This window comes from Phoenix dactylifera, unplaced genomic scaffold (assembly GCF_009389715.1).
Source record: "Phoenix dactylifera cultivar Barhee BC4 unplaced genomic scaffold, palm_55x_up_171113_PBpolish2nd_filt_p 000092F, whole genome shotgun sequence".
Classification (NCBI taxonomy): Eukaryota; Viridiplantae; Streptophyta; class Magnoliopsida; order Arecales; family Arecaceae; genus Phoenix; species Phoenix dactylifera.
Genome location: NW_024067680.1, coordinates 532,855 through 543,283, shown reverse-complemented (window position 1 = coordinate 543,283; position 10,429 = coordinate 532,855). Strand labels below are relative to the sequence as shown.

Genomic DNA, 10,429 nt, shown 5'->3' with positions numbered 1-10,429 from the left:
CTGGGCCCAAGTTGGGCCCACAATGAATTGGGCCCAAGCTTGCCCAGCTCGGCCCACGGTGGGCTTTCTTCCTCCCCAAACCCCTCCCATGAACAGGAGAAGGAAGGAGCCGGCAGGAGGAGGAAGGGTCGGCTGGATGGCCGACCTAGGTGGCCAGGGGTCGTCGCCCGGTCGACGGCCAGCCAGCCGCAGTGGCGGCCGGCGGCTACTGCGGCGACGGGCATGAAGAAGAGACCAACAGTGGTCTCGATTTAGGGTCGAACAGAGGAAGAAATCAGGTTATTTGGCAATAGAATGAAGACAAAGAGGAGGGAGACTCACCGACAGGCAACGGAGGCGGTGGAGAGGAGGGATCTCAGCAGAGGAGCGACTCGGTCCGGCGGCTAACGGCGGCGGTGTTTTTCGAAAGGGAAGTGGATCTCAAAACAGGGGAAGGCGCGGTTGGTGATGGTGGTTGATCGGGCGGCACGCCAGCCACTTGGAAAGCAAGAGCAGAGGGAGGAGAAGAAGGGAGGAGAGGAAGAGGAGGAGTCGGAGGAGGGCTCGGGTGATCTCCGGAGGTGGAAGAATGGGGGTTTTATTGCCCCATTTCAACAGCTCTCTGCCGCGGGAATCACGGCGGTGGAGCAAAATCAGCAGCCGCTCGTGCGGCCGCGGGGTGAATGCGGAGCAATCACGGAATCTTCGCGACGCCTCCGCCCCCGCTGCGCCCGAAGAAGCCGGAGGGGGATCGCGATTGCGATCCCCTGCTCTGGCCCCTTCCAAAAAGGGGCATGGGCCCGTATCTCACAATGAGACCAACATACTGCATTCTACCAAATTGATTGGTTTGTTGCCCATCCTTGTCTGTCATTCCAGGATCAAAGCTTCTTGATTGAGCAAACTCAGGGCGACATTTTGTGGATAGAGCTCTTTTCAGTGTTTTTTTGATCTGGTATGCAATCTTATTAGCCTACGAATGTAAAGAAAACCAAGTAGTGGCCAAGAATTGAGCACATTTTGAAGAAGACACTGTGAAAGTAGTACCGTGAGGTCATTCTGCACTGGGCATCTTTGGGTTATTTGTGAAGACATCCGACTGCAGCAAGGAGAAGAGATGCGGCAATAGCAAGAGCGCACGTTCCAGTTGAGAAGGTAGACGGCATATTGTTATTCAGCCCTGTGCATCTTATTATAGTTGGACACGACCACAAAGAATAAACAATCATAGCTGTGAGTATATCCTAGCATAGCAACACAATGTTGCATAGCTTTTAAGTGTTTATTCTACACAGTTGATTTGTGTGAGAACCCAGAGAAAAAAATAAAATAAAATAAAATATGTGGATTCATGGGCCGGCCCGAAGAAGCCGGGCCCATCTATCAAATACGATCGTGCCCTAGGCACGATCGTGGAAGGGAAAACACAAAGAGGGCGTTAGAGGGGGGGGGGGGGCGCTAGAGAGGGCGATCGCCGAAGGAGGCCGATCATCGGGGGGAGTTTGAGCGCCGGGAAGGCGGCGGATCTCGTGAGCCGGCCGGTCAAGAAGGATAATGAGGATCCCCACCAATCGCACAAAGAGGCCTCGGATCCATGTGTTTACTCACGGATTTCTCCACCGATTCCTCACCGGAAGGGTCGCCAGAGCATCCCGTCGGACTGAGGTAAGCCCCTTGCGCTTCATTGCTTAGTTTTGGGTCGTGTGGGTGGGATTTTGGCCGGCGGATCGTCGGGGATAGAGTCCGAAACATGGTATCCCTGTTTCGGCTTCTCTCCTCCGGATTTTTGCCGCCGCCGGCCGCCGGTTGGCCGAGATCCATGGCAGGAAGGGGGTTGATCGGATCTGTGTGAGGGTTGGAGATGAGTTCCTAGGGTTTGTTGTGGATGGGGATGGTGAACCGAGGTCTTCTCCTTGTGGTTCCACCTTGTTCCCCTCTTTCTCTCGTCGGTTGGCCGCCGGCCGGCGACGATGGAGAGGTGGCTGCCGTCGGGTGAAGGCCGAGCCACCATGTTCTTCCGTGGATGAAGGGGGAGGGGGAAGGAAGGAAAGAAGTCCATCTGTTGATGTTGGAGGGGGAGGAAAATCATGCCTATTCTTGGGAGGAAGAAGAAGAAGAGATAGAAGAGGAGATCTCTTCTTCTCTCTTTCTCTTGGCCGGCCCCCATCGCCGGCGACTGCAATAGTGGCGGCCGGCGATGGTTCGGCCAATGGGGTTGTCGGGTTGGGGAAGGAGAGGGCACAGCCACCATGGTTGTTGCCCTTGGATCAAAAAGGATTTGAGGGAGGGAGATGTATTCCCAACCATGAAGAGAGAGGGATCATCCCTTTCTTTTGGTCTCTTCACCGGGACCGGCCATCATCGCCGGCGTGGTAGCGGCCACGGCTGGCGACGACATAGACCGATGGTACAGGGTGGGAGTCGGGCTACCCCGACTGCCCTAGATTTGAGGGATTGAGATGTTTGGGGACCTAGTGATGGACCCCATAGTAGATGTGAATTATATTTTAGAATATTTAAATATTGAATAATTTAGTCTGTGAAATATAATTGATGTTGTAGGGGAAAAGTCAGCGGTGCCAGGAGATTTTGATCAGGGGACTCAGCACCCCAGCGCGTAGGTTGTGATTCGGATTTGTATTTGAGTCAGTCTACAATTTCTGTAAGAATCCCTACATCTGAGCACTTTTATTTATGCATATATTGGATTTATCGTTGGATATATTTTATCAGTATGTTGCTATTTGTTTTTGAGCTTGTATGACACTATGAGGTGTGCATTTTGTTTATTATGAAAGTATTGGAATAATTAAATTGGAAAGGAATAACATATTTTTGAGAAATTATGAAAATATATGACGTGATTGAAATGTGATTAAACATGTAAAACTAGACATGTAAAATGGGTTGGACTAACCTTGTCATGAGATAGCCTCTACGAGCTTATGCGTAGGATAGCCTCCACGGGCTTATGCGTGGGATAGCCTCTACGAGCTTATGCGTAGGATAGCCTCCCCAGGCTTACGTGTGGGATAGCCTCTACGAGCTTATGCGTAGGATAGCCTCCACGGGCTTACGCGTGGGATAGCTGCCACGAGCTTATGCGTGGGATTTGTGCAGTCTTGGACTGGGTCATGAACTTGGTTAGTCCAACGCCAGAAGTGAAAAGTCTGAAGACTTGGGAATCAGAGTATAACGTGAATGGATCATATAATGTGAAAAAGGATTTATGTATACAAAATGGTTATGTATATATTTGTTATTTGTTAAGCCTTTGAAATGATGAAATGATATTATTTGATGTTTTGATTATTTTATTATTATTACTGTGTGTGGCTGTTGGGATTCTTACTGGGCTGGAAAAGCTCATACCCCTTCTTCTTTCTTTTTTCCAGAGTTGCAGGATGCATAGACATGGATAGGATGAGCGCAGAGTGCGAGTATGAGAGTCATTAGTTGCTTAGTCTATCTGGATATCAATGAATATTGAAAGCTTTTGTAAATGAACCAATTTGATTATCTGGTCATGTTGGATTTATATATTTGATTTAAGTGATTAACTGTGGAATTATCGAATTGTTGTTTATCTTAGGCCTTGCATGATCTTTAGGGCACTGCTCTAGGGCTCATGCGGCCTTTTCGCGTGGCCGGATTCGGGTGCTGGGTTCGGAGCGTGATAGAGTGGTATCAGAGCTTAAAGTTAAGGTATCCTAGGGTTTATGTTCAGGTGAGTATCAGTGGAGAATTATGATAGAAAAATTATCAGAGATTTGATTTATAATCACTTGAGATTGTAACAAGAATGATATTATAATCTAAGGTTTAAGACCACTAGGGACTGTGGCCTTAGTGGCATTAAAGTTTGAGGTTTAAGATTATTGGAAAATGTGACCAGTTGGAATCTAAGCATATGTTTAAGATCACTAGGGATCGTGACAGAAATATATCATAGCTTAAGGTTATGATCACTTTGGACATGACAATTAAATTCAGTGCTTAAGCTGTAAGATCACTGGGCATTGTGATAAAATGTATGCATCGGTTTGATTTTCGATGCATACGGAAGGAAAGTATAAATTGTCTTTGATCATGATAAGAGAGGTTTGACCTAAGATAAGTGTAGGTCAACAATGGCATATCGAGTATACCATGTTCAGATATTATTTAAATGATTTGAAAGTTCAAATTTGATGTGGGTTTTGATGTGATCATACTTTTGGTTTTGCTGCTAATTATTAGAGTGGGATTTGTACGTTGATTTAGTATTGGAGTAAGCTAAGGAGATTTCATAATATTGAAAGGAACGTTCTTCGAAGTTGAAAATGTATGTGGATTATATCTGGTGTTGGCATGTTGGATATTGCAAATAGGTCTATTTTCTATGGATGTATTTGATTATTTTGAGGCCATAGAGTATGCATATTGATGGGAGAATTCTAATTATTTGAATTCTCATGTTTGGATTGGGCTACTGGATTTTACTTATAATTGTAGAAGACTATTTGATGTGTTAATTTAAAACTCAAGCCTAGGTTTAAGATTTGAGCAGGGATCTTTTGTCATTGTTGATGAAGCCACTAATAAATGTCATATTGAGTAGAGACTTCGGTCATGAGATGCTTACATGAATTATCATATATAGCATTGTTGATGGATGTTAAGAATCTTGGTGAAGGAAGATCTGGAGATCGATCGAGTTAAATTCTAGTGTATTGGCTCAATGACTTCTAAACCATTGAATTTGAAGTAAATCTTTTGGAAAGAAGATCAACGTAGATTGTTTAATCGAATTGCTGAGGAAATCCACGGTTAACTTATTTTAAATTAAACTTAGATATTTTGAATTCTAAAATGGTTGTGAAGATCATGTAGTGACCATAAACTTGATTAATGCCTTGAAGGTTAGTTATGGTTAGTATACTCTACATAAATTGAGGACAAAGAGATCTGGAGGTTCTGCTCAATTAAAGTTTTGAAATTTGAATTTTCTTACTCCTAGTGCAAAGTGATGTTTTGGTCATAAATCTTTAGAGGCTTTAGAGCATTTAATGGATTATATCAGAGTGCGCAGTGGAAGTGTAGTGGTTTGAGTTATTTTGAAACCGATTAAAAAAATAATAATAATAACAATACCTTGATCTGAAAGGTATTATTATGGAACACTTGAGTTAGTTTCTAGTAGAGGCGAATATTGTTGATTCTTTGTCTACTGGAAGTAGTTGTGGGCTCTCCTATTTTTGATAATTTTAAGAATAATTTTGGGGCATCTCAAATTTAGCGTTGATGGATTGATAGCTCTGTGATTAAGCTTGGGCCTAGAATGATTTAACATAGTTCTTCGACTCCTAGCTCTGACATTGTTAATATACTTATTTGAACAGGTTTGCGGTTTTTCTAGGATAAAGATTGATCATTTAATCACAGGCAAAGTTAAGAAAAGAAAATTGATTATAGAATATTAAGAGCATTTGATACTAAAGATTTCTCCTATTTCTGTTAAGTTAATTATGATCTTAATGTAGAATCAAGAGAAATTAATTTTCTTGGGATATAATTATGGCATTTTAATCCAAGGTTGGGAGTTTGGAATTCTTTTGAAGAAGATAAAAAAAAAAACTTACTACGTGTGGTAAATGGAAAGGATCAAGTTTTGAGATGCTGTGATTTTTGTATCTCAAAATCTTGTGAGTAGGTACTCCGAGAGGGAGACTATTTGAGATCTCAGGGATGATATGATGGATACATATTTTTAGAGCTTGAGACTTCAGGTATGTTAATTTCGCGGACGAAATTTTTTTAGGAGGGGAGAATGTGAGAACCCAGAAAAAGAAAAAATATGTGGATTGATGGGCCGGCCCGAAGAAGTCGGGCCCATCTATCAAATACGATTGTGCCCTAGGCACGATCGTGGAAGGGGAAACACAAAGAGGGCGTTAGAGGGGGGGGCAGCGGCGCTAGAGAGGGCGATCGCCGGAGGAGGCCGATCGTCGGGGGGAGTTTGAGCGCCGGGAAGGCGGCGGATCTCGTGAGCCGGCCGGTCAAGAAGGATAATGAGGATCCCCACCAATCGCACAAAGAGGCCTCGGATCCATGTGTTTACTCACGGATTTCTCCACCGATTCCTCGCTGGAAGGGTCGCCGGAGCATCCCGTCGGACTGAGGTAAGCCCTTTGCGCTTCATTGCTTAGTTTTGGGTCGTGTGGGTGGGATTTTGGCCGGCGGATCGTCGGGGATAGAGTCCGAAACAGGGTACCCCTGTTTCGGCTTCTCTCCTCCGAATTTTTGCTGCCGCCGGCCACCGGTTGGCCGAGATCCATGGCGGGAAGGGGGTTGATCGGATCTGTGTGAGGGTTGGAGATGAGTTCCTAGGGTTTGTTGTGGATGGGGATGGTGAACCGAGGTCTTCTCCTTGTGGTTCAACCTTCTTCCCCTCTTCCTCTCGTCGGTTGGCCGCCGGCCGGCGACGATGGAGAGGTGGCTGCCGTCGGGTGAAGGCCGAGCCACCATGTTCTTCCGTGGATGAAGGGGGAGGGGGAAGGGAGGAAAGAAGTCCATCTGTTGATGTTGGAGGGGGAGGAAAATCATGCCTGTTCTTGGGAGGAAGAAGAAGAAGAGATAGAAGAGGAGATCTCTTCTTCTCTCTTTCTCTTGGCCGGCCCCCATCGCCGGCAACTGCAATAGTGGCGGCCGGCGATGGTTCGGCCAATGGGGTTGTCGAGTTGGGGAAGGAGAGGGCACAGCCACCATGGTTGTTGCCCTTGGATCAAAAAGGATTTGAGGGAGGGAGATGTATTCTCAACCATGAAGAGAGAGGGATCATCCCTTTCTTTTGGTCTCTTCACCGGGACCGGCCATCATCGCCGGCATGGCAGCGGCCACGGTTGGCGACGACATAGACCGGTGGTACAGGGTGGGAGTCGGGCCACCCCGACTGCCCTAGATTTGAGGGATTGAGATGTTTTGGAACCTGGTGATGGACCCCATAGTAGATGTGAATTATATTTTAGAATATTTAAATATTGAATAATTTAGTCTGTGAAATATAATTGATGTTGTAGGGGAAAAGTCAGCGGTGCCAGGAGATTTTGATCAGGGGACTCAGCACCCAGCGCGTAGGTTGTGATTTGGATCTGTATTTGAGTCAGTCTACAATTCCTGTAAGAATCCCTACATCTGAGCACTTTTATTTATGCATATATTGGATTTATCGTTGGATATATTTTATCAGCATGTTGCTATTTGTTTTTGAGCTTGTATGACACTATGAGGTGTGCATTTTGTTTATTATGAAAGTATTGGAATAATTAAATTGGAAAGGAATAACATATTTTTGAGAAATTATAAAAATATGTGACGTGATTGAAATGTGATTAAACATGTAAAACTAGACATGTAAAATGGGTTGGACTAACCTTGTCATGAGATAGCCTCTACGAGCTTATGCGTAGGATAGCCTCCACGGGCTTATGCGTGGGATAGCCTCTACGAGCTTATGCGTAGGATAGCCTCCCCGGGCTTACGCGTGGGATAGCCTCTACGAGCTTATGCGTAGGATAGCCTCCACGGGCTTACGCGTGGGATAGCTGCCCCGAGCTTATGCGTGGGATTTGTGCAGTTTTGGACTGGGTCATGAACTTGGTTAGTTCAACGCCAGAAGTGAAAAGTCTGAAGACTTGGGAATCAGAGTATAACGTGAATGGATCATATAATGTGAAAAAGGATTTATGTATACAAAATGGTTATGTATATATTTGTTATTTGTTGAGCCTTTGAAATGATGAAATGATATTATTTGATGTTTTGATTATTTTATTATTATTACTGTGTGTGGCTGTTGGGATTCTTACTGGGCTGGAAAAGCTCATACCCCTTCTTCTTTCTTTTTCAGAGGCACTGGATTTGTAGAGTCCATCGGGTGGGACGAGAAATGAGATCAGCATGTAGTCTGACTGCTAGATAGATAGAAGCAGCTTATCTTTTATTGTTGGACATTTGAAAATCTTGTAATTAAACCGATCGTTTATTTAAACATGTCGAATTGTCAATTTGAGTTAATTAATTAGTTATGGATTTATTGGAATTGTTGTTTATCTTAGGCCTTGCATGATCTTTAGAGTATTGCTCTAGGGCTCATGCGGCCGGTCGCGTGCCGGACCTGGGTGATGGGTTCGGGGCATGACAATTTGGATGCTGCTCTGCATTTTTCAACATGCAGTTCCTTTGGATGGAAAGAGTATATCCTTTTTACGGATTAATACTCCCCATAATATGTTTGGTTGTTCAATAAATTCCAAAACTTGAGAGGAGGGAGTCGCCGTGCAGTGGAGAGAGGCAGATTTGCAGCATCTAGAGATCGAATCCTCCTCCGATTCTAAGATGGGGAGGCGATCTTGACGCATCGGAGATAGAGGAGAGGGGAGATACTACTTGGAAAGAGGTTGAGGATGTAGCTCATGGAATCGGTGCATGGCAGCGAAGGCTCCTCGTCTCCACCAGGAGTTGGGTCTGTAAGATGGACCTTGGAAAAGGGCTCTTCGAGGCCATCGCTGACCCAATTGCTGGTACGAAAAATAATAGAGAAGGAAATAGCTACTTTACAAGACCACTTTTCCATCCAGTTTGTGATGCTAGCGGAGTTGAGGGAGGAGCGGTAGAAGTGGGAAAACTGGCGGTTGAATCCCTGTGGACTTGATCTCCAAGGAATTCAAGGAGAAGGATCGGCCCCCAAACTCTATGGAGCTCTTTGCCATGGCAGAGGACCACTATATATCCCACTTTGAAATAGAAGGTGAGATGCTCACAGTGCTGTCGAATGGTCCGTGGATTATCTCCGGCCAACTCCTAGCCTTGAACCATGGAGGCCGGACGTGATACCGGAGGAAATCGATAATCTGACATTTTGCAGCGGCAGCCAGGCAACCGATGATCATGGGCGTCTCAACCGATCAGCGCTGGGGAGTTGGCTATGCCCGTGTTTTTGTATGGAATGATAATGCCAAACCACTGAAACTTGGCTGATGAATTCAAGATGTTGACTTTGTTTTTTGATAACAATTTATCTACGGAAACCTATCGGAGCTTTGCTTCAGATGTGTTTGAATAGGGCACTCAACCTACCTATAGGTTGAGTTGAAAGGACCACCCAGATTTGGTGTTCGAAAGCTTGCTACTTCATCACAAGCTATAGGTAAAGCCAAAGGCCTGCTACAACTTAAGCCTAAATTACAATTTGACCCACAGCTAAAATGATAATGGGATAAGCTACAAGCACTCATATTCTGGGCCCGTGCATAATAATTCCCCCTCTCCTCAATCTTACCCCACGATAAGATCATATTACACTTCATCATCTCCTCCTTCACCCAAGAAGCTCCAACCACTCGGAATGAATCCTTTTGCTCCCACCCTAAACGATAGTTATGTGCTAGCCTCCTATGAAATGTCAAATAGGCCGAAATACTAAGAGTTTGGGCTGAAGTACTAAAGTTTCAGACCAAAACACCAAAGGTATAATCCGAAATACCAAGGATGCAGACTAATACACCAAGTAAGATGTACGTCGACATACTAAGGTTTCAGGCTGGAACACTAGTGTGCAGGCTAAAATACCAGGGGTTCAAGCCAAGTTACTGTAAATTAAGAGGGTGAGATTTATTAGTCTAGGACGAGATCTTAGTGGTCCAAAATTGGTGGTTGGCCGACAGTTATCGCCAACGATGCATGTGAGAAATGGTCGAACTACCTATCATACATGGCTATAGTGGCCCGTATGTGGCAAACAAGAATAAAATGTCCACAATGAATAGTCAGATCTTTCCACTACCCATGACTTGAGAGGACGGGTGGTGCTACCTATTATTTGTGGCAATTCTAGGTTATGTAACACATAAATAGCAAGAATAAGTATCTAAGATGAGCTGTGGGCCTATGGCAACTATCTTACCAATTAAGAGGAGTCGCTTATAAATATCAAATTATAATTAGAAGAAAGAAGCTTGGACACATCAATAGATCCTGGACCTATGCTACTCTCATATCCTCCTTTAATTATCCTCTTTCCAACTACTCTAATGCCGGTGGCCCTCTTTCCAACTACTCTAATGCCGGTGGCATGCTGGTGCACTTATTTACCCCTTGCCATGAGGACTTGTCAAACAAACTTTCTAGCATGCTTATCCTTAGCCGGTGAGAAAAGTCATGTGCCAAACAAGTTTTGTGGCATACCCAGTGGGACAATCATATAGCTACCATAATACTGCTATGTCCAGAGATTGATGAAGTAGTTACAAGTAAAGTGGCCACTATTCTAAGGCTATCTATAGAGTGATATATGGCATCTTCGACTTTAGCAGCAAAACATGTCAAAAGACTTGTTTCTATTATTGAGAGCTAGTATTATGCGCCATAACACATTCTGCTACATATTGTTTAGAATCAGCTAATCCTTCCT

The 10,429-nt window shown here is 44.6% G+C and overlaps 1 long non-coding RNA gene across 1 annotated transcript; it reads left to right on the top strand.

Annotated features, from left to right (window-relative positions):
* Window positions 1-2,583: 2,583 nt before the first annotated feature.
* Window positions 2,584-8,059, top strand: LOC120104744. The gene is made up of 2 exons (XR_005507118.1): window positions 2,584-2,641; window positions 7,868-8,059. It is a non-coding gene; the product is annotated as an uncharacterized LOC120104744 (long non-coding RNA).
* Window positions 8,060-10,429: the final 2,370 nt, after the last annotated feature.